This window comes from Chlamydotis macqueenii, chromosome 12 (assembly GCF_036417535.1).
Source record: "Chlamydotis macqueenii isolate bChlMac1 chromosome 12, bChlMac1.mat, whole genome shotgun sequence".
Taxonomy (NCBI): Eukaryota; Metazoa; Chordata; class Aves; order Otidiformes; family Otididae; genus Chlamydotis; species Chlamydotis macqueenii.
In genome coordinates, this window is record NC_141567.1 from 21,044,651 (window position 1) to 21,069,226 (window position 24,576).

Consider the following 24,576-nt stretch of genomic DNA (forward strand, 5'->3'; position numbering starts at 1 on the left):
GGTGGTAGGAAAGGAAAGAATGCCTAATTGAAGTACTAAACATCTCTTTATCCATGACTTACTAATATAGATATGCGAGCAGGAGTTCAAGATCAGGACATTATTCCCACTTTCTCCCCAAACACACCATCAACTGAATTCTCGTAAGAGCAACAAGAAGTCAGAGAGAAGCAGGGAGGTGACTGGATCACATAAAGGATGGCAGTGTGGTGGGTGGACTGAGGAATGACTAGCAAACCAGTTTGCCTAGAGAACAGAAAGAAGTCCTGGAGAGGTTGCCGCTTCTACCGAATCGCAGTACCAGGGGTCTTAGTCTCTGTGGTTGCCACATAGCCATGAACGAAGAGTATCAGGTTCAGACAATCCAAGGATAATCCCACAGCCTCCTGCTCCTGTCTCGCAAGCCGTGTCCTAGCCCCTTCCACGGAGATGCTGATCGGCCCTGCATATCCTCCCGCCGGCTCTCCAACCTTTTTCTCACGCTACTCCAGACTTCAGCACATACTTTCTGGCTTCAGACTGTTGACTAACTCTTTCTTGGCCACGCTGAGGGCGTGACTCAGATTTGCTGCTAGTGGCAAGAACACGCTCACATTTTGATGGATATCTGGAAGGAATACTTCAGACACTGTAATTTCGACTGTGGCAGCGAGGGAATTATTACAGCACCAAGGCCAGCTTGTTCGCTGGATGTACAGAGCACCGAGCTGTCGCACAGGTATGTGTCAAATTGATGAAGCAACACGACCACAACGCTCCGTGCCTTTGCCTGATGAGTTGTTCACTCTGAGCAGCGAAGCCGGTTTCCCCAGTGATGCTCTTCACCAGAAGCCTGAGAAAGAGGATCTTGGGAAAGTTCCTGGGATGCGACAGTGACAGTGGTGTTTCTGTCCCAAGGAAACCCCAAGCAACAAATTGTCCCTCCGAACATTCAGGAAAAATATTCCGAAGACCTGTTCAGCACCAGCTTGACAGGATGCCCTACGCTCCCTCTCCTCCCTCCAAACTGCACTTCATAAAGGAAAGAAGAAAACCGAAACGATGCTGGGAACTAATTAGCACCTCCTTTTATATTTGTTGACGCTGATGCAGGTTTTAGTACAAAGAGACAGCAATTTCCTGCTAGGTGGCTAAACCCACAGCTGGGAAGAATGCTGGCTCCCCTGCACTGCAGCCTTCAATGGGCTGTGGCAATGCGGTGTTGTCTGGGAGAAAAGGATCTGCCCAGTGGCCTTCTCCCCTTTACAGAGCACTCTCTGCTCTCCTCTGTTTCCACTTTTACGCCTTTCACAGTTTTCCCAAGAGGGAAAACATTTACATGAGGCAAACACCAAAAATTTCACAGTACAACAAATTCTTTAGGATTCGTTAAGTTATACGCTATACGAATTATATGCTGTTATGTTATATGCTATCTGAATAACGCAGCATGACACAGCTACTTATAAAACTGCTACATTCATAGATTTGCATCTTGTAAGTTTTCTATAAAAGCAAAACTTTGATTTTTCATGGACACTTCTTCAGTGATTAACATTTATCAACATCCAACAGTCAAAAGCTATCAGATGTCAATGTTGTCCTTGTTAATCCTTTTCCCCTGGGAAATGTCTCCAGGATCTGCAGGCCGCTATGTTCAGCTCCCCTTCAGCACACAGAATTCATCCAGATATCTGTGACGACAAAATTCCTACCAGACCATTTTTGTTCTTCCAGGAGGGACTGAACTCCTTGCCACTGAAGAGATCGCTTTGTAGTTACTCATCAAACAAGCACTCATAACAACCTCTTACCAGTGTTTCTCTGGGCCTTCCCCTACTTTCCCAAGTCTCCCTGTAAACTCAACGCTTGAAATTTAATTACACAACTCGAATTTGAGCTGACTGATGAGGCCGCGTGGGAAGGGAAACGCTGTTCTTGCACATCGTCGTTTCTGCCGCTTACTCTACCGCGCCACCATCACAGTACTGACAATCTCCTTTGGAAAGGCTAAAGCAACTGTTCTGGACATGGAACAGCATCTCCTTTACTCAGGAACAGTAAAATTGCCTCTTTTGTGCTCTCCACCCTAGAAACAATGCTGAAACCCAAGCTGGTAACATACGGTCTGTCAGGAATCGCCTTGCCCTCCTCCAGCCTCGCTAGGCTGGGCGATGTAAAGCTCCCCATCCATGTAAGTGATTAAACTTTAATAATAAAGAGAACTTGCCCGGGTGTTCTTGCTGGAAACTTTCTATTTGTCACCTGCTACTCCCCGATAGATAAACCCACAGATGGGAGAGACTGCAGACCAGAAATTATAAACCCTGCAAACACTGAGGTACAGAAACAGCACAGCAGAATTTCATCGTCTCCATTTCCCCCAGGCCTCAGTAACGGATAATTTTTCTTCTTTCTTTGCAGGCACTTCAACACCTGGAGGCCACCCACGGTGCCCAGGGGTGTGAGCAGACCCACTGTGCTGCAGAAGGAAACAGAAGTGAGCCATCAGTAACAGCAGTTGAAGAAATGCAAAAGTGGGGCACCAGATTCAAAGAGCTGCTAGAGGTGTGGGAAGACAGGAGATCCAAGACTGGATGTTCTTGAAATTACAGAGAACTGAACACAGAATTTCTACAGATGACAGGCAATGGTGAGCATTGACAAGTCCCTGGGGGCGCTCGTGAGGGGTCAGAATCTGCGCAGACACTGGTTGTTATATAGAATCACAGAACGGTTTGGGTTGGACAGGACCTTCAAAGCCCACCCAGTCCAACCCCCTGCCAGGAGCAGGGACATCTCCAACCGGATCAGGTTGCTCAGAGCCCCGGCCAACCTGGCCTGGAACGTTTCCAGGGATGGGGCATACACCGCCTCTCTGGGCAACCTGGGACAGTGTTCCACCAGCCTCATCATAAAAATTTTTTTCCTAATATCCAATCTGAATCTACCTCCCTCTATTTTAAAACCATTACCCCTCGTCCTATCGCAACAGGCCCTGCTGAACAGCCTCTCCCCATTGTTCCCGCAGCCCCCTTTAGGCACTGGAAGGCTGCTCTAAGGTCTCCCCGGAGGCTCCTCTTCTGCAGGCTGAACAGCCCCAGCTCTCTCAGCCTGTCCTCACAGGAGAGGTGCTCCAGCCCTCTGATCAGCTTCATGGCCTCCTCTGGACTCACTCCAACAGGTCCACATTCTCCTGATGTTGGGGTCTCCAGAGCTGGACGCAGTGCCAGCTCTCTGTGCGAGCATCCGCCAAGCCAGGCCCTGGCATGGTTCCTTTTACCAGCAGAAGGGCATGTGCAGGGACAACAGCCCCCTCCTCCCTGGGGAATGCCGCCAGCCCCTGCCTGCTCCTCCCAGCTCCTCACCACCACCACCACCACTGCTGCCACCTCCAGCCATTCAGGACCAAGATTGTTCCATGGTCCCCAGGAAATGGAGAACTTGAGCAAGTGCAGAAGGCACCTAAGTGATCTGTACAAAATACTGTGGCAACATACTGCAAGGAGAGGCAGGAGGGTAAGAGAAGAAAAGGAACAGCTACTACTCCATTTAAGATGTCTGATAAAAAAAAAAAAGTCTGACAGGTTGTGGGTTTTATTATATTTCAGTTTTAATTCCTCGTTGGCAGTAGCTAGTCTCATTTCATTGCCTTTAATTTCTCCTCAGGTCTATCTGCAAGTTTAATACAAGCCTTTGTGCATGCTCAGGACTTGTTCACTTAATTGAGTGAAACTAGAAGCCACAGTTATGCCAAAAGGTTTTATTAGGATATTAAAGAATAATCAGCAATCTTTCCCCAACCTCTCCCCAATTAGATTGCACAAAGGTTTAGCTGATGTTTTATTTAAGCGCAGGAATAGCACACTGCCTAATGCAGACCTCAAAATCAGTCAGACCTGAGAACCTCTACGAGCATGGGGTCTCCTCACTCAGGAAAACGAAGGAAAGCGGTTTAAAAACCTGCAACATCAGCACCCCTACTCCAGCGTACCCCAGGAAATTCCAGTGCACAAAGCAGTGCTCGCGTTCCCAGCCTCTCCCGACGGGTCTGTCACAGGTACGAAGAGCAGGAGAACACAATGCTCCTTGCAAACGGGGATCCTGTGCCAGAAGGACCCACTGGGGTATTTGTCACTTGTGTAAACCAACCAAGAAATCCACGAGTGTTCCCAGTCCATCCTAACTGAAATCCTTCTTTTCTAGGTATGTTGATATCATGCTCTACGACACATTTTTTAATCACAGGTACACTACTTGCAACATTGCTTCTAAATTATTTTGAAGGCAGAGCTCTCTCCTTCAGCCTTCTAAAAATTGACTTCACCCCCCATTCAGCAGCTGAATAATTACTGGCACCACAGGGAGCTGGTTCACAAGCAGGAAAAATTTGGCAGGATGCTCCACTGTTAGTTTTGGCTTTTCTCTTCGCATTTCCTCCCTTAAATCAACATATTCCTCATTGTTTTCCTCTCTCTTTCTTTTCCATCTCCTATTGTACTCAATAGTCTCTCTCCTCTTATGTTATGCTCCCCTATTCTGAACTTCGCTACCCACTTTACCTCCGATTAATTTTAGGGCTCAGCTTGCCTTGTTGTGTTGCAGTCATCTGTAAGATCAGTTAAGCAGAACAAAGGGCAAATTTAAGTAATGAACTGAACTCTGAGGAGGAGAAGCAGGGTGGAGAAGGCCTGTGTTGTTTTAGGAAAGGCAGTTTGGAAGTCAGGAACAGAAAGCTCAGTTCATACGTGTCAAAATGACTTGAGCCTGGACATGGGCGTTTGGTAACGCTGGCGTTTTGCTCCCGCTGCTCTGAACAGCCTGGCTGCGCAGTTCCTGGGACCAAACCCCTCCAAAGAGCTTCCAGCTTTAACAGCTGGCAGTACACCACACAAACCTCCCCACCCCACTCTCCCTGACAGGCTCCCCGCTTCACTGGAGGCTGGTTTTCAATTCCTGACACCGGGGCTAATTCTGTGACTCAAAAGGGAAAACCAGGTGTCCCTGGCTGCAGCCCAGCATCCCACCCAGACCAAAGTTCAAAAACAGTTGCAGAACAATGTTCAGACACAGACCAACAAAAAAATTTCTAACACAGATTTGCCAGTCTGGAAATGTAGTTAAACCCTGTGTGAACATTATTCCGCTCTATCAGACTTCAAGAACAGCTCACAGAGCCTAGAAATCATTTGTGCGCGGTCTTGAAGTCAAACACTGCCATCGGTCACCTTCGCCATGCAGAGTTTTCCTCTGTCCACACACAGACACACACACACACTCCTCAAAGGGTGCTTCTGGAGAAGTTTTAGCTCTAACATCTGATGCCATCTTGCACACACTGCACCTTTACGATGACCATTTTTTCACGCTATACCTCAACAACACCCACCTCGATGGGACGTACCGATGGTTTGCGTGCACGCCTGGCAAGAACCTGCATCCGAAAGCAATAAAACTTTTATCATTCTCCTGAAGCGTTTCCAACCTGTCCTCCGCCTGCCAAAACAGAGCCCTCGAATGCAGACTCCATATGACTCGCCCCTCAACCACAGATCCTGTCAGCTTGCATTACCCTTGGTAACAGTAATAGTTAAGAAACAGCCTCCAGCGAAAAGCTCGCGCTGTTTTTTGAGCTGGAGCAGAATACATACCAGATATCAGCAGGACCACAAACATATCCCAATTCCGATAAACAGCTCAAAGTGGAATTTTGCTTTTATAATTCCTTAAACCTATTAGTAGTTTACATCACATTCTTTACAATCATCTAAAACTGTATTTTTAATACTAAAACAATCTTGTCCTTAGTAGCAGCAAGGTGTATGAAGAAAACCAATGGACACTTAAAAAGTAAACAGTATTGAAGGGCTATTTCTTCTCTCAGAAAGTACAGTTAACCTTTTTTTATTTCAGTATTACAGTTCACCTATTTTTATTTAACTATAATTTTGACTGCTGCTGCCAACTCTCAGTTTACTAAAGGAAAATCAGCACATGCACCCTTGTAACTTAAATTAGAAAGTCATTCACATGTTTAAAATACAAAGAGAACAGATTTGCAACCTGGAAGGACACTGGAAATCCACATTGTTAATTGATTATCATGCCAAACTGATCTTTCCAGCTGAAGTAAAAGCAAGATCTGACAAATGTGTCTCCTAACTACCAACAGCCTCCAGTGAAATGATGACAACACGACTGCACTGCTTCCTCTCACAAGCTCATTTCCAACACGCTTTGCTGACGATATTTCAACAATAGCTAGTGCCAAGTGGGATTGGCAGTGATGATTATATTAATCGGTCTTCTTGTTCAAAATAAAAAAGTGTCTGTTCATCATTTTTCTAGGTTTCCTAAGAAAACAAACCGGTTTTATCATTTCATCTACCTGCTATCTCTACCTGACAGCCAGCGGATGGAAACGCTGAAGAGCACTGAGGCCAAGCCGGCTGTGAACAGCGAGCACCTCGGAGCCTGGCTGTACGGGGAAAGGCAGGGCACTACGAGGTACAGGGCATTTGGGCACTAACTCCCAGAAAATCACAGATCTGTGGTTCTGCTGCACAAGGAGAAGCTTTTCTTCCATCTGGCAAATTTTGGAGAATATTTTGGCTTTATACACTCTTCTAGGGTCAATAACAAAAAAAAACCAAACCCAAACAAAACAACAACCTTTTTCAGCTTTTTTCCAGAACTGAGACAAACAAGTGAAAATCTACACATACATACAGGAATGCAAACAACACTGAAGGACAGAAAAATTCTCCTATTCAGGAACCCTACCACAGGTTTCACTTGTTTCTGCTGCAAAGCATCCAGTGCTAAGAAATAAGGAGAGAGATGTAGAATGAGAAACAATATTTCAACTAGTATCAAAGAAAAATTACTTTATCTGTATACAGATAATGTGGAATCAGTTTTGCACTGTCTAGCATCAAACAACGGACAAAAAGTTCCTCATCAGAAGTCTGACAGTTCTACCTTTATACTTAAAAGTAAAATCCAACTTCAAACGAGAGCACGCGTACTTTGGAAAGTCAACACCAAGTTTATTTGTGTGCTAGCCAAAACAGCTCCCCGTAAGCAATCTGTTCTAACTAAAGCCAGAAATAATTTCTGCCTAACTCTGTGCGCAGGTCCTTTGCTGGGCCAGGCAGCAAGAGCCACGAACTTGTGCCCCACACCCTTGAATGCCTCTCGGCAGCGCCGGCCAGGGAGGCACAGCGCGCAGCCACTATAAACACGGTGTTTCGTGTCATCTGGAAGCAGCACCGCTCACTTGCCTCCCCTGATCTCGCACGGGGCCGTGAATTTCCTGGCACGTGCTGATGTCTAGCATTCTCCACAGAGTGGTCCACGACATCCAAACAAGCAAATTTTACTGCAAATACGAAACAGCGGTATGAAATATATTCAATACATAGACTGGAAATCTAGGACGGATCATTTACGGACATTTTTATGTTGTTACAGGCTCCAAAGATACATAAAACATCTTGCATTCCTAGCCTTGACAAGAAAAAGGCAAAACCCCGGTATTTTTGCCTGAAACTCTGCTAATGGCAACACAGAGTTGCTGTAGTTTAAAAATATCCCTTCTAAGTACTCTTTAGAAAAAATACAAATAGTCTCTAAAAAAGGTGAATTTAACATCTCTATTATTTGAATAAATAACAGAGTAATTCAATACTGGGTGTAGTCTTAGGTTATGAATTTCAAAGACTATTAGGAAAAGAGAAAATTGAGGACAAAACCTCGCATGAAACATGCATAATTTTTCATTATAGAGCTGAAGGAGTGAATACCCTCATGCTGATAAATCATCATCAGCAGCAGAGAACGCATAAATCAGCATTGTTCGACTGTGAAGATTTCTGGGTTATATATCAGAGTTTTTAACAACCTGCCTACACAGCTCAGCCAGTACAGAGTTAAGGAGAAAATATTCTTGTCAGATAATTCAGTTGGACCTGCTCCTGCTGCTGCTGCTGAAGCCAACAGCAGCGTTGCCCTAGAATCCAGGAAAGGCAGGACAGGATCCGAAGCTGCAGAGTGATGGGTTTTACCGCTTCTATTGGCGCTGTAACTATCGCTCTCCAACTGGAGATGATGCTGTCAAAGCTCATGAGACTCATCAATACCAATTCCATTTGGCCTTAATCCGAGGTGTCTACAGCAGCGAAGCAAATTACATTCAGGCAAATTAAGGAATCAATTAATTAATCAGGTCTTAACTTTTCTTCCCAGCAAAAGGTTTCCATCAATGCAACTTTTGTTCCAATAGGGTTCTAGAAATTTGCTCACTGAAGTGATCCTTTTAAAATTATATATATATAGATACAGACATTCATGGAAATTCCTCTTGAAAATATTCTCTTATTTCTGGTTCCAGCCTGCCACACAGATTCAGAAAAAAGCTGTTTCCAAACCGGCTCAAAGTCATTGCCGTGACTTGACAGCGACGCAGCATATTAAACGGGTTTTGACAGAGGTAATATTCTATCACTGTTTTCCAGTTTCTTCTGGTAAACTTCACCAGTTCTCCCCGGTTTCACATGCCAGTTCCTGGCAGACCATCCTCTCCAGCTAAAAGGACACACAGTTTCCAAAACAAAGCTATGTTTTTATGCCCCATAATAAACTAACTTTTGAACTGTATGCAAAGGACATTTGGATGAACTGTCATTAAATTGTGCACTCACACTCCCAGGGACCATGTAAGCCACTGTTAAAAAGGATTTGTGTTCTAATTAGCAACTGGCCTTGCGTATCTTGTCTCTGCACGGCTGCTGGAGCACAGCGCAGCGCCTCACGGACCCGGACAGACCGTTCCCTCGGGCAGACCAAGGCGTTTCTGCATACGACCACGGGATGGGCCTGGCTCTTGAACTCCTGCCGAAACGCCATGCCTTGACTCCCATACAAAACGCTTTTTTGGCTGGCTTTGAGGAACAGCGGGACAGGCATCTTTGTATCTTAGCTTGGCGCAGAATCTGGGTTTGCAAAAACTCAACACATACTCTGCTCCTGCCTGAGACAGAAAGCGAAGACTTATTTTTGATTGTGTTAAAAAATCTTAAGCGTAACAAAGTTACACGTTTTATAGGACTCCCACTCCCCTCCTCAGCACCACATGCATCTTTCTTTTTATTTCATTTTTTTTGGCAGACCACCCTCTCCAGCTAAGAGGACATACTGTGTCTAAAATAAAACCGTCTTTGTACGCCACACAACAAACTAACTTCTGAATTTGTCTGAAAATCACGGACTTGACAGCTTCGGGTTTAAATGCCGGACTTTTAGAACATTATGCAATTATTGCCACAAAATGAAACACTTATTCTGGTGAAAATTCACAGAAACATTAGATCAGTTAACATGTATGTATACACTGAAAGCCTCGACGACACACAGCATTAAAGAACATCGTATGCTGTTCCGCTCCACCGCCACCCCTGTGGGGTTCATTGAAAAGGAAGATGAGATCTTTCTTAGCGAGTAAACTGGGGATTTCCTACTGGTTGAGAAACTCTGAAGTGGTGAAAAACGGACATTTCTGGCTCCGTGCCACCACACTGTGGCTTAGCAAATATGGAAAGCAGCAGCCACAGGATGTGATATGTCTACTAGCACCACATAGGACTCTCCTTCAATACTCAGGCACACATAAGCATCTAGTTTGTAATTTTTACTCTCTTTTTCTCTTGATTTCCATGTTTTTCACACTTGCCATTTAATCTGTGAATAAAAATTGTTCTGTGGTCATAATATAACTGTCTTACTGATGATGCCATCTCAAGACAGAACACATAAAAAGGATTACAAGTGTGTAAATAAATCTCACTGCCTCCTAGGACTGTGTCTTAGCTGCTTTTTGCTGCTAAAAAAAAAAACCCCAGGAAATGTCACCAAAACAAATGACTGTTTAAGAAACAGTTAACTCTTCTGCTCAGTCACTTTCTCCAATAAATTAGAAAGCTTTTCGATAAAGAGGATTTGTTTCCAAACATTTCATAAGGGACATCCTTAACCTGCTGTTGTGGTTTTGTTAGTGAGGGGGGGCCTAAGGTGGCAGCTGCTGTAGGAAACTGCTCGAAGTTTCCCCTTTGTTCAGGGGACTCGGCCGGGCCTAGGTCAGACCTGCTGCTGGCCAAGGCTGAGCCGATTGGTAGCAGAAAGCCCCGTGATAACGTCTCTGTGATAACGTATTTAAAAAGGGGAAAAACGGGGGGAAAAAAAAAAAAAGAGAGATGTGAAGCAGCTGAGCGGGGGCAGAGAGGGGGAGGCGCAGGCCTCACAGGCCTTGCAGGCCTCACCCTCTGGCCTCTCACCAGTGGGGGCCAACTGGGCCCAACTCGGCCCGGCCTGGCTGCAAGAGGTGGAGAGGAAACGAGATGTGAATGAGATGTAAAAAGGATCCTGAGAGGCATCTGCCAGCCTGTTGTGAAGAACGGCTGCAGATGCCAAGGTCAGTGAAGAAGGAGCGGGGGGACTAATGCGGCTCCTGGCCAAGAGTCCCCTGCAGCCTGTGGTGACGACCATGGTGGAGCAGGTTGTCCCCCTGCAGCCCGGGGAGGACCCCACGCCAGAGCAGGCGGGTGCCCGAAGGAGGCTGTGGCCCGTGAAGGGCCTGTGCTGGGGCAGCTGTTCTGGAGGGACTGCACCCCGTGGAAGAGATGACCCACGCCGGAGCAGTTTCACGAAGGACTGTGGCCCGTGGGAGGGACCCCACGCTGGAGCAGAGGAGGAATGTGAGGAGTTCTTCCCCCGACAATGAAGCAGTGGTGTAAAACAACGTGTGATGAACTGACCGCGACCCCCATTCCCTCTTCCCCCCTGTGCCACTCGGGGGGGAAGGTGGTAGAGATAATGTTAAGCCTGGGAAGAAGGAGGGGTGGAGGGAGGTTATCTTGTTCCCTGTCTCATTCTCCTGCTAGTTTTAGAAATAAATGAATAGTTTTCCCCAAGTCAAGTTTGTTTTGCCTGTAACGGTAACTTTAAGGATTTCTCCCTGTCCTTATCTCAAACCTCGAGCCGTTTTTCTTATATCAACTCCCCCTGTTCTCTCGGAGGGTGGGGGGAGTGACAGAGAGAGACTGCGTAGTCTGGTCCCAATCGCGGCTGAACTACGACACCTGCCCAGGAGCCTGTTTTTTTTTGTTTACCTGTGTGTGTTCGCTCCACTCCAGGAACAGAAAAGAAGGAAGGATTTTTCATGAGAGTACCTGCCTGAGGGGAACCGTGGTCTGCTGATATCAAACACACATCAAACACTTCCTCAGCACTTCTTAATGGCTGAGTTCATCTCCCCTGCCCCAAAAGCTTGCTCTTTCAAGGTTTTCTGTGTATAGGAAATGTCTCATTCTAAAGACACACCATCAATTTTTGCCTGTAATTATGCTAAAACCAAATCTGTGGCTTCTGTTATTGAGTACTAAATATGACAAATGTTTGGAGGATCTCGATCCAAGACTGCAGGAGTGAGTCCAAAATGGCCTGTTACAGTACCTTCCTTGACAGATGTCAAGTTATAGGTTTCCCTTAAGCAAAGTCTGCCTGATGTCAAGCCGAACCTGGTTTTTAGCATCTTCAGTTTTCACTTGGTATCTCTAGGCCAAATACATTTTTAATAACAGAATGGAAGGAAGTCAGCATTACCTTTTACTGTGCACCTCACAAACTTCCGTGAGAGGCACAGGCTGCTCATACGGTGACAAAGGCTGGCCTTGGAGAAGTTCCCCAGGGACGGTGTGTGAGTGACAGTTTGGTGTAGGATTATATAAGCTTCAAAAACCAACCGCAGCACTGCCTGCAAAACCTACCTTCCGACAGGAACAGAGCTCTTCAGCTCTCTTCAGTTCCACATTAACTTCCCTCTTACGTTAAATAGCTAGCAAGAGAGCATTTCTACAATAAATATTAATCATCATATAACGTTGATTTCATTGCCCTTAGTAACAATTTCACACTGATACAACAGCCTATGTTTTCCAAGTACTTGAAAAACATTAATTAGGACGGCAAATTACAGTGTTTATGAAAATATATCAATTAAAGTCAATGACAAAATCCTCTAAAGAAACTGAAAAGCATTAAATGGAAGAGTCTGAAACACCCTAAGACAACAGTTCCTTATATGCTGAAAATGTTCTCTCCCTCTCGGACTGTTTCATTCCAAATGTCAAGATTTAACAAAAAAGAAATGTGCGAGACTTGCAGTCACGCTGCATAAAATAAGTTTACGTAAATTGGAACTTTCTCTGTAGTAATCAAGCACTTTCTTAATCCCGTGGAGCCGGACTGAATTCTCACTGATTATTAGCATTTGCCATGAATATACTGAAATAGCGACCTACGTATCTATGCGCTGCACAGATGCCTGACGCGTCGCTGCGGATGTCACCCGAGCAGGCTCCGGAGGAACGCTCTGCGGGCCCAGGTACGCCGCTCAGTATTACTCTTGGCTTCCAGCAGCCCCGCAGTCCCATATGAAAGAATACAAGAATTTACATAAAGTTACAATTCCTTAAGTTCTCTTGTGGTGCTACAAAGAAACCTGCTTATTGTACATGACCGATTAACTCATCAGTAACATAACTGATAGGTGAGGTGTGGCTGTATATTCATGTCAGAATATGGAAATACAATGTCAATGAAGTCTGCCTAACTTGACGGGGATTGCCAGGTGTTAATTCTACACCAAGACGTGAATTGCTGGAAGAACAAGCAGGAAGCCACATCACGACCCCCAGATAGGAATATTTCGTACATATCCAAAAGACTTAACTTGGAGGAGCCTACCATCCGTCTTATTTTGCCAGCTGGGAAGCATAAACAAGAAAAGAGGCATAAAATCCCTTCAGTCAGAGAGAAAAGGGGAATGCCAGTTTTCAGGGGCTGCCTGGGGAAGACCCGAGGGAGAAGCTCTGCAGAGGAATCTGAAGAAGCTGGACACACCAGACGAGTGAAATAGCATTTTCCCTTCTACAGGCTGATATCCTTGTCCCTTGTGCTTCCCCTCATATAAGTGAAAAAGCGAGTTCACGTTGTCCCCATGCACACACGTGTACGTTACTGCACACAGCACGTGACACACATGTTAGTTACCATCTCATTCTGCCATGAAAGGGAAGGGCCATCACTGCAGCTACTCAAACACACCTATCCCTCACGTGCCACTCGGACCGGTAAAGCTATTTGCATTTATATGATTGAAATGTCTAACAACAGAGTAAAAATCACGCCTGCCCCAAACCACCTCCCATCTAAATAGGAAGGAAAACAAAAAAAAAATTAGAGCAAGATCAAGCCATTTGGACAAGTTGCACAAAAGGTGACAAAATCTGAAATTAAAAAATTGGGGTTTTTATTCTTAATGCCTTCACCTAGCTTATGCTTCCTCACATTCAGATGATTTTCCTTTAAAGCTTGAGACCATGCAGTAAAGACAGAGTTAGCTTTCAGCAAAGCTATTTCGTCTCAAACAGGGCCACTGCTTGGCTTGCAGCTATGCTACTGAACGGTCTTTAAATATGGAACGAGTTGCATGCCCCAACCAGAAATAGAAGCGTGAGAAATCTAATGAAAGTGTGAAATATTCATCAGGGAAATGTGGAAAAGCTACCATAGCAGTTTCTTTAAATGGCTTTGTGAATTTTATTCTTAAAGATCAATGAAATTGGTTACTTAGTAAACTTAACAACGGGTATAAAAATAGCCAGTAGAGAAATCAGAAACCCTCTTTTTAAAAAAGTCATTTTACAAGGTTTTTTCAGTATTATTTCGAGGCCTTAGAATTTCTTCTGCTTTCCTTCTCATTAGCACCAGCTGCAGAGTTGCCCCCGAATCACTTTGCCCGGAGCTGATAGAGATCCTCAGGGTTGTCCAAAGGTGCTAGCAAAGCCTACACAGAACACAATCAAAAGTCTCCAATTCAGTGCACCACCTGTGGCAAGGGAAAAGGCAGCAGTGTGCTAAAGGCAACTACATTGACACTCTGCTATTTGGGAATTAATTCCTTACAGTCCCGAGATCCTCATTTTTGCAGTTTCATGGATTTGGCTTTCACCTGGAGTAAGCAGGAAAATAATAGGCATGTAGAGAAAGCAAGAGTCAGAGGAACATCACCCTACTAACAAAAAATAAGGTTGCTGCCTTTATTCTACATAACACTTCAAGTTCAAAATCTTTGCTGGAGTATTGTACCAACCATTATAGGAAAAAAAAAAAAAAGAGGATGTATGATCTCTGAAGCATGGGATCATTGACTTTGCTAACAGGGAAATACACAAATTTAGTCCACAGTTTGGCATTTTCCAGTTTAAACAGCAAGAGGGAACATGCTTGAAAAGAACGGGAGGTAAAATGCTGAAAAAGATGAAGTCTCTGGTAAACTCAAGTTAGTTACAGGGTCAGTTTAGGGGCATTCCCTGTAATTTGATCTTTCATTTCTCTCAGATAAACAAGCCTAATTACTTCTCTCCTTCAGGATAAATTGAGGGAATGATGGTACTTAATTTAAAGCTACTGTTTCATCGTAATAGTCCCTTGGTATGAAAAGACTTCAAAATTGTAAGTATCCAGACTGTTAGCAAGCCAAAGGCTTCCTCAGCCTTTTAACAGCAGCAGTCATTGATTCTCTTGTCATATTTCAGAAGCCAAACCCGAGGTGACTAGTTTAAATTTGATACTCCTGGTGGAACAGCCTCTTTCATCTAGGCCGTGATCCGAGTAGCTCTGCTATTACAAGCTACTTAAAGTTGTCTTTGTAAGTGAGGGTGCTTTATGAACGCCAGGTCTGATGAAATCCTGAACTGACACCATTTGTTTTTCTACTTATTGAGATTTTTTCCTGTTCAATTAAATGTACTGTAAAGCATTTTCAAAAATTAGAAAATAGCATTTTTATTTTGCTATCTATTTAAACATATATGTGGAGCAAGAAAAACTTTATAGATGATTGACAACTAGATACTGCCATAGTACTGTATGAAAAATATGCAACACACTCTGAGTAAGGCAAGAGTAAAAAGTTTGCCTTTATTTCCACCGTGTCCATGTCCTTCCCTTACATGAACACCTCCTCAATCCACCTACCAATCAGATCTCCTTCAACGCTGAAATGGCAGCTCTCCTCTCCCATTTGGCAAAAATGTCAGCCTCTACTACGGCTCGTTAAGTTTCCACATCAGCGTTTTTGTACCTTCTTTTCAGTAAAACTCTGAATTTCTCCTCTGTCTACAAAACCTCGGCAGGCATTAGGGAGAAGGTGCGAGGGCACTCCTGCCATACTGACCAACGCTCTCTCCTTGTTTCCCTGCGCTGCCCCTTCTGCAGCATCACTCGCCTCTCGGTTTTTACTTCAGTTGTAGGATCTCTGAGCAGAAACCATCTTACTGCTCTGTCTTGGTGCAGTCCTGTGCAGCAGTAACACCTGCGTAAATAACAGCGTGATCAAATCCTATGGCCTCTGGCAGACAGTTAGAATTAGAGTACAGTCTCTCTTTCCATTCTGCTGTCTTACTAGGGACTTCATTGCAATCTTACATATATAAATGTAAGATACATACAATGTATATGTGCCTATAAATGTAAGATATGTACAAAAATATATAAATACTATTAATTTAACTGCATGTGTTACGAATCCAGCCAGGCTGCAGGAAAGGCTTCCCTCTTCGATTTGCTCCGAAGCCTGGATGAACCATCTTACACAGCTGCATGAGCTCCCCACCCTACCCAGTGGCCTGCCGGCTCACTGCCAAGTTAATTAGGAGATGTGCGCATAAAGGACTTCCTTTCCTAGGTGCACAACAACGAGCTCAGCAAAATGAAGAAAACAACGCTGCTGCAAACGCTCGGAAGTCGGATTTCACGTGCTCACAGATCAGGTCGGTCAAAGCCAATTTCTTCTGCACTCTCCTTTGGAAATTATTTTTACAGCTGATATCTCAGTTAATGATTTATTTAAGTATTGCTCAAACAAGAGAATGCATAATGCCCTCAAACCAAATAAATCAACAAATCCTCAGTCTTGCTTAGCCTTTCCAAAACATACATTGTAGGCCACAAAATGAACGGAATAGATCAGCCAAAACGGATAGGCTTTGAAAGTAATACACACTTGAGATCTAACTAATGCAGCTTTAACCAGGTCCACGGTAACGTGCTCACACTGCACACCTAGGCAATGCTAAGTGAGGCATGTATTATCAATTTTAAATGCCATAAATTAAATAATATTGTTTGAACTTTTTAAAAACTATGTCCCCACAGTATTTTTCATAGACTTGTCAGAACTTGTATGATTTATAAGCAATTGAGTAAATACCTTAAAACCTGATTTTGAACTAAATTGTATAATTCGTGTGACTTACAAAACTATTTACTTATTTTCTTTACATATATAATGAGGAATTTGAAGTCCCTAAGCAAACGCCAGATCATTTAAACACGTACTGAAAACAGACTAAGGTTACACCAGTGCTTGCATGTTTTTTCTATTTATAGTTAAGCATAAAAGAGTCACATGCACAAGTTGAAAAAACCAGCAGTGTTGATAAATCCCCGGTTGTGTGTACCAGAAGAATAGCTCTTGGTCTGGTTTGGTATTTAAAGTCTGACTCCTTTTCACACGCCCCAAACCCCACACACATTCTACTGCTAATACTCCACACAATAGGACTAATACCGGCTGATTAGAACATGCTTCAATAGCATAATTCTCTAAAGAGAATGACTATCCTATAAGTTAAATGATGACACTAGGTTATATGAAATCCTAATTAGCTCAGCAGAAAAGAAGAAAGACTTTCGAGATATGAAACTGTCAGAGCAGACCGTTCATAAAGGCGTACGATTTCCTCTCCGCCTTTTAATCACATTTTCCAAAGAGCTTCCTAAACTAGTGTTTGCAAATATATCTGTTCCTGTACACAAAAAGGCAAATTCCACACGGAACTGTCTGCTCACCTGATGGTGTGATGGATGGGTATCAGCCTCACAAGAACCATGAACTAGGTTCTAGTTTTACCTACCTTGCCATTTACGAAAACTGTGTCCAGGGACTGCTGTTTGCACCCTCTACCATTTTACAAAGCGCATTTCCCTCTCTTGAGCGCACAGCTCTCCTGACGTGTGCGGTTTCCTGTCCTTTGTAAGAAATTGCTTCCGAGTCTGAACAATACTTTGGTTTGGATCGCGCCTGTAGCTCCAGAGGCCAGACAACACTGGCTAGATGGAACAGTCCTCAGCTGCCTCCTCCATCTCTCTCTTCAGTTCTGCAGTCTGGGGAGTGAACTGAGACAGGAGTAGGTGGATGGAAGGGCTATCTAACATGGGGAAGTTACCTGGAAATCACAGTATCATTTATGACTGTACTACCTATCCAAATTAGATTTACAACAGGTACTAGGAAAAGAATAAAACTCTGCTTTGAAAAAGACCGGTTGGAGAAGTGAATTTATAGCTTGATTAGGAAAGACAATGTGTGCAACGGACACAAAAAGAAACAATGTGCAGAAATGGAGCCTAAACATTCCCTTGGGCCCACCGGTCACCCATCTTCAGGAGAATGAAGGCTGTGAATTGAATCTTCTGAACTGAACCAGCAATTCCCTGGCCGCACCTCTTTCTCCTGCTCAGCACGGTCAAGCTGTTCAAAATCGCAGCACTTGCAGAACAGAAGCTGGGCTTACCTCACGTATTTTGCTCTTGCAACAAAGAGTTTCAGAAGCAGCACAAATTTTTCGAATAAATGGTAACCTGAAGCCGCTTCTGCTACAATTGTTCTCACGGAGACTGCCGGCAACAAATGAGAGGAAGTCAAGGCAAAAGAAGGGGCACACAAGAATCTCTGGCTGCAACTGTTTCTGCTGCTTCTTTGTTTAATCATAATTTCAAGTGGGGGAAGTGGGTGTAGCAGGAAAAGCAAATAACAAGAAGCTGAATGATAGATTAAAGTCTTTTTTAATTTGGACTAAAAGTTTGACCATACTACCATGGAAAATGCTGCTGCGCTTCTCATTAATTTTGATGCAAATTTTTGCAGCATATGGTTAGGAAAATTATTCTTTTTAAAATACAAATCAGGGGGAGTTACGGCAGCCTTGCAAATTTTTGTTGTGATGGAGTTCTGTTTTCCGTCTGCCAGAGAGGGTAATTTTCTGTACAGTCACACCCTAAACTGAGGAGAAAGGAATGAAAAGGAACAGAAAGGAACAGAAAGGAAAAGAGAAAAAAAAGGGAAAGAGGGAAAAAAGGGAAAGGGAAGGAAAAAAACCATGGACAATTGGTATTACATTTCTTGAGGTCCAGTGCTACAGCACAACTGCAAAGCGACTAACAGGAAATATGCACTGAAGCAGTACCTCCATGTTTAAAGAATTTATCAGATGTTTTTAAAATCAAAGTATCAAAGAAAAAACCCTGATTCTATCTACATTCTTATCTACACAGTCACTTGAGATGTCACGTATCAAAAGGCGTTTCTACTCTGAGTTTAGGGAAGTTAGCATGATTTGAGTAATTCTGCAAAACGGATAAAGAACCAGAACCTTTCTGATGATGTCATAGGCAACGTAAAATACACAACTGGTCTCACCTTCTCACTGGGCCTCTGTCAAAGGACGTTCTTGTTGGTGACAGTAAAAAATGACTGATGTCAGCGGAATGAAAACAGTGTAAAATCACCATGAGATCTTCCACTGCTGTATTCTTGTGTCATGAGTCAACATGCTGTCAGGACTGGGCAATAATAATTGGAAATTAGTTTCTATGCTCACCTTTTAACTCTCAGAGAGAAGCCACTTCCGTCTACTCAGGGCTGGAAACGGTCATGTGAATTCTACCACTGGCTAGAGAGCGCAGAGCAGACCGAGCCGAGGAGATGCCGCGCTCCTGTCCTCCAAGGCACAGGAGCTTCATGGAGCGCTGCTACGGAACAAGACTCTGCTGGGGCTCAGCAGAAGGACTAAAAATTAATGACTCATCTCTCATCTGCATACGCCGTGAGCACAATAAGTGCAATGTCAGTTTTAAACAGAGGTGCTACACTGTGTCTCTGCAGAACCCTGGACTAAAATCTCTGGAAAATAAAATGCCTTCTTTCAACGTGAACAAGCACGTCCAGATTCATCAGCCTGTCTGGATTTTGAGGAGCTATACGACTGAAACGGATCGCTTTCCCTGCACAAGGATGATGACGACAGAGTGGCTGAAATTCAGCCCAAACAGAAGTTATCATGGAACTGTTTCTCTGTCAGCACTAACATGGGTGCAACCTGCTCTCACTCACAGCACGACTTCATTTTAAATCAATTGCTGCCTAATAACTGTGGAAATAAATCTCAGTGGAAAGTACAAGAAAACCAAGCCACAATCACCACACGCTTTTCCCCCGCTATTAAAGTTCTTCACTTGCTCTTATTTATAAATCAATGTGCAAGGCAAAAGAAGTTTAATTCCATCAGTGATGCTCTATGTATAAGCTGCGCGCTGGAAAGTACTGCACAGCAGCGAGAATCCGGGTGAGAACACTCTGAAAGAGAACAGTTGAAAAAGGGAGATTGTTGCTACCGTAGAGAAAACGGTAGAAAAAGCCCCACAGAACAACAGTGAGTTCACACACTCCCGAAGCTGCTGATCAGTGAAACTGTCAAGCCCGGCTTTTGTTCGTGTAAACAGAGGAAGGCTGTTCCTATAACAAACTTGCCCCAATGTGCCCTGCAGGGATTCATGTTGCAATTCTTTATCAATTCCTGTCAGGCGTTATTCTGCCAGCTTGTAATCCTATAGCAGAAGCCTGCATAAAGAAATTTTCAGGAAAGAAAAAGCGCAACAGCTCATCTTTCTTCATGCCATACGTACCAACGCACCGAGAAAGTACTTTGCAGATACGTAAGTGATAATATAGTGGAATCTGATTTTTTTTTTTTACTTTTCTGACTGTAATATATAACAGAGGCTGGATTTGGAACGTTGCTAAAGGTGGTGTGAACAGCTTCTGGGTGAGTTCTCAGTTACTGTGCGGCAGCGCAGCGATATCCAAAGCAGCTGGGAGCACTCTAGAGGAAGCTGGGAGGGACAGTCAGCATGGCTTTGAACAAAGACAGGGGCTCAAAACGTGTAGGACAGTTATACTTCTTGTTTTCCCAGGCATGTTTGTTATTTAGGTACTACAGATCAGCTTGCTATAGCAGATGCAACTCTATACTAAAAAATGCACACTTATTCTTTCATGCATTTCAATTACTTGGAAAGTAAACGCTCCTGCTTTCACACCCACGTGCATCCACACAGCTCTGCATTCCGAAACACAGCCCGAGCCTACTGCCACGAGAAACACCACGTGGCCTGGGAGACTAAGGATGAAAGAGAATTGCCAAAGCCAGCCCCGCTCCGGTGAAAACCCTCTGCACCACGAACCTCACAGCAACGGCAGGTTATTTTTGTGTAAAGTCCACTGAAGGAATCAGAGTGAAAAGCATGCACTTCCTGTTCATACACTTAGAACATTTCAAGACGGGATTTTTTTTTTCTCCTCTAAGGTCATCCAAGTACAGCATCTACCCAGAAAGGAGTCTCAGCTCTGGCTGTTCTAATCAAAGCTTTACCAGCAATTGCAGCAGACAGTTCGCAACGGCAGCACTTACAGTTAGATATTCCATTGCGTTGCGCAGACACGTTTCCCTTGACAGAAGCAGCGACCAAGATTTTGAATGCTATTCATCTTCAAACGCATATCAAAACTTAAAAACCTCTACAAACAAGTATTTTGCTGGTCTGTTAGTCTATTACAGCACGTACCACGCAGAGAGATGATTAGCGAGAGTATTCAAACTGTGGAAACCAACTTTGCGCCAGGCAAGTGGCAGGCTGTAATTCTCCATATCCACCTTACACGTGTAGCAGGAGGCTGACATGGGAACCAATTAGTGTCTGACAGCTCCACTTAGCCCTGAACGTGTGCCACCATCTCAACCTGTAAATGTCATCTGCAAACTGCTCCTTCTCCCACTAGGCCCCGTGCAAAGAAATCGCTGCTAGGATTGCAGGAAACCTTGTACGGCACTTAACCACGAGAGAATTGGAGGAAGGGGCAAAGCAGTAATTTCATAGCACTTACACAGAAAATGGAAAGCGAGTGTAGCAACTGAGCACTTCCAAAAATGCTGGCCTGTGGCAAAGCCGCCAAAGCCTTCCGATTTTTATGGTCCGGAAAGCCACACGTCTGTGGAACTGTGCGGGATGTGGAGGTGTAATCATGGGATTGTGTCATGGAGGAGACAAAGAGGAGAGGGGCCCATCTACATTTTCTGCTACTTCTGTCCTGGGATACTTAAACTACCAATAAAGATGTTTGTGCACAAGAGACAAAAATGATGGATGGATTAATTATTTCCAATTGATACTTGCTACCCAGAATGAAAACGAGCAAAGGAGTTCTAACGCTTTTCACTTAGTTCCATGAACTGAGAGGGTTAGATCCATCTCTTCCTTTCACAACATTGAGTATTTGCTACTTTTTATGTACGTGGAAAAGGCAGTTATAGTAAAACATCAATCCCACCCAAGTTCAGGCCACAATACCTGAATGTTTGCCAATTTTTTTGGCACATCGCTAGAAAATAGTACTGCACTATTTTCCAGCATTGGGCTGCCACTCCTATGTACTTTTCTCTGTTCAAATTTTTTTTCAGAACCTCTTTTGTTACAGTATTTTTACCTCCTTCGGAGTGGGGAAAGTTTATTCCACAGACAACCAACTCCAGCCACGTCTGACTGCACAATTTATCTCCCCAGTATAAATGCTGCTGCTATTGTTCGCAGTTGAAGACATAAATAATGCAAAAAAGCGCTACTAAGTATGCACAAAGTTTGATCCCCTATGCCCAAAAGATTTTAAATTTTCATAAATCAAAGCAAATATATTTTTGCAATCAGAGTTGTTGGAAAAGTAGTTCACTGTTTCCTTCAGACTCCCCAGGATTAGCTTGGCTATCTGTTTGGAGAGAAGGTCAACAGGGAGAAGGTGCGGGTGTTATTAGAAACGCTCGTGGTAACGATCCAGTAAGTCATTTTTTCCCCCTAGGTCAGCATAGGAGCGAGCACTACGGCACTGTCTTCAATCCGATAAAGGAGAAAATGCCTTGAAAGCACGTGGCCGTGGAAAAGCAATGCATACGTGTCTGTGTTTCCCTACATGCGACGCTAAGAGTGTTAGCAGCCTGGTCATTTTTTAAAAATGAATAAAATGAATAGCTATCTTATGCTTAACATTTTCCTGGAGTCACAAGTGCTCTATACAGTTGTCCCGCACCATTAAACAGTGACAGTGTTGCAGCCTAGAGGTAGCTTCTTTCCAGTGACGAGTGAAGTTATTTTTGTATTTTTTTCCTTGTATAATTCATAAGTTAGCATGACCAGATTTTTGAATCGCAGAAGTAGGACATCTGTCACCATGGGGAAGCAGTGGGGGGAGTGCGCAGCGTGCTTCTGACAGTTGTGGGCTTGTGGTCACCAGAAAAGTGCCTACTTGATTTTCTCTCCACTTTAGCATTCCAGACATTTGGCTCTGTCACCTTCCAGATTTCTTATACAGAATATAACCTTCCTCCTCATCGCTAGCCAGCCATGTTCCTTCCCAGCTTGGCCACTAGCTCGTTCCTTTGGGTTACTGGGACCCACCTGGGCACACCAAGCCCCTCAAAGCTATTCTTGTCTAGGAGATAACGCAGTTATCTCAAGTTACGCAACCACAGCAGAGGTCAGGAGCTGGGTTTACCGATCTCTGTACAAGGATGGGTTCCAAATGTGCTGCTAACATAGCAAAGAGGGGCCGAGCTGGCGTCTCACAACAGAACATACAAAGACATTAAGGAAAGAGTGCGGGACAGAGGCGTCAGACACATCTGCCCAGGTAAAATGAAATGGAATCAGGCAGATTTAGTTAAGGGAGTCCTACCACAGAGATATCCTGCTACTTGAGTAGCTCTCTCTGAGATTGCTCAGTGCAATCAACAGAGGTAGCTAGGCAGATTTTATTAACGACACACGTCTATCTTTTTCATCTCTTCCGAAGCTTGCGAACCACTCCCTGGCTCGGCAAATGCAGGAGGAAATCATGAAAGCATCTTCTTTTCTTCCTCCAGGACATTCACGTTCGGGTTTGTTGGCAGTTCAGAAGTACCGCTACGTTCACTGGCGGTGGCACAGCACTACAGGAGTGGGAGCACCAACCGACGCCAGCCCAGGAAACAGTTGCTTCCTCAGCTGATGGGGCAACCCCCTTTGTAACCACAGACAGTAGCACAGACTACTCACCTGGTTCCTACAGCGATCCAGAACGTGGTTACGGTTTACTAGAGTCAGCTGCATAGGATCTGCTCAAGAATTTGCACAAAATTGCTCTGTTTGAGTATGAACTCAGCATGGGGATCTTGCAGCTCCCAAGACTCTGCAGCTCCCAAGACTCTGTATCCTGGGAGACCATTTCACCCTTCTATTTAAATTGAGAAATATGTAGTACTCCAGAAACAGCTACATACCAGGCAACTATCTTCTACACCAACACTTCAAGTACATCATTTCAGAAAGTCCACCAAACCTCTGGTTTCTTATATTCCACCTTTTTCCAGGAAATGTTTTTGCTTATTATGATTTTTTCATCACTAACAAAATAAACAATGCACTTACAACAAATTTCTCCCACTGCCGGACCTCGACTTTGAACCAAACCCTAGGTTGTCAGTGAAAGGGAAAGAGCTTCCCCGCACCCCAACATACATAAATTGAGATATTTCTGTTATTATATTCTACTAGTGACACAGCCTCTTTGCTACTGTTATCAATGCTTTAAATATTATATCTTGTAAGATGTCATCTACATTTCATCTACATAGGATTTTTGGCCCCTTAGAAGAAGTCTTGAGACAGGAATCAGAAATACCTGGTATTAAATACACAACAAAGACCGGAAAATTCTCTCAACACTTAGAAAATTAGCCGAGTGCGTTAAGCAAGTTCTCTGATGATGCTTCTTATTTTCCAAAATAATTATATACCTCCCGCTAGGGGAGTCCTAATTGCTCTGCCTACACTGAACTAAAAGCCCTTTTATTTTAAATAGTACATGACTGAGGAAAGCACGCTATCCCGGAGAGACGCAGTGTTTCCATGTACTCTAATGCAGCCATTCACTAAGAGCTTCTCAACTTGTGACCTCTAACGATGTTCTCCCTCTCCCCAAAATAGTCCAGGCTGGAAGTTTGAGTATAAACATCCTATCATCTTGTTTATGAAAAGAGTAAAACAGCAGGTGACTAAAAATGCTTTAACGTCACTTTTAGGAAAAGATTTCTACTCCTTGCTTGAAATGCCTGCTTGCTGCTACGGTAACAAGGAATATTTCTATAACGTAAGGAGACAGGGACTTCATGATACTCGCATCATTCACAGGAGGGAGTTCAACTCACATATTTCCATCCAGTATACTCAAAAAACCAGCAGCCAAGGATAAGCTCACCCTATACATCTTCTCTATCCATCTGCTTGGATTCTGACCGTAGGGGAACGCAGCTGCCCCAGGTAGATGGGCAC

The 24,576-nt window shown here is 44.0% G+C and overlaps 1 protein-coding gene across 6 annotated transcripts in view; it reads right to left on the reverse strand.

The window, feature by feature from the left end:
- Positions 1–24,576, reverse strand: part of TJP1 (tight junction protein 1) — a 164,858-nt gene that overhangs the window by 96,519 nt on the left and 43,763 nt on the right. Inside the window, exon 1 of one of the 6 annotated variants that reach the window (XM_086756840.1) lies at positions 17,676–17,692. The exons of the other annotated variants lie outside the window; for them this stretch is intronic. The gene's annotated coding sequence lies outside the window, so the exon portion shown is untranslated. Of the gene's footprint in view, positions 1–17,675; positions 17,693–24,576 lie in introns of those variants that run through there. 6 annotated transcript variants of the gene reach the window in all.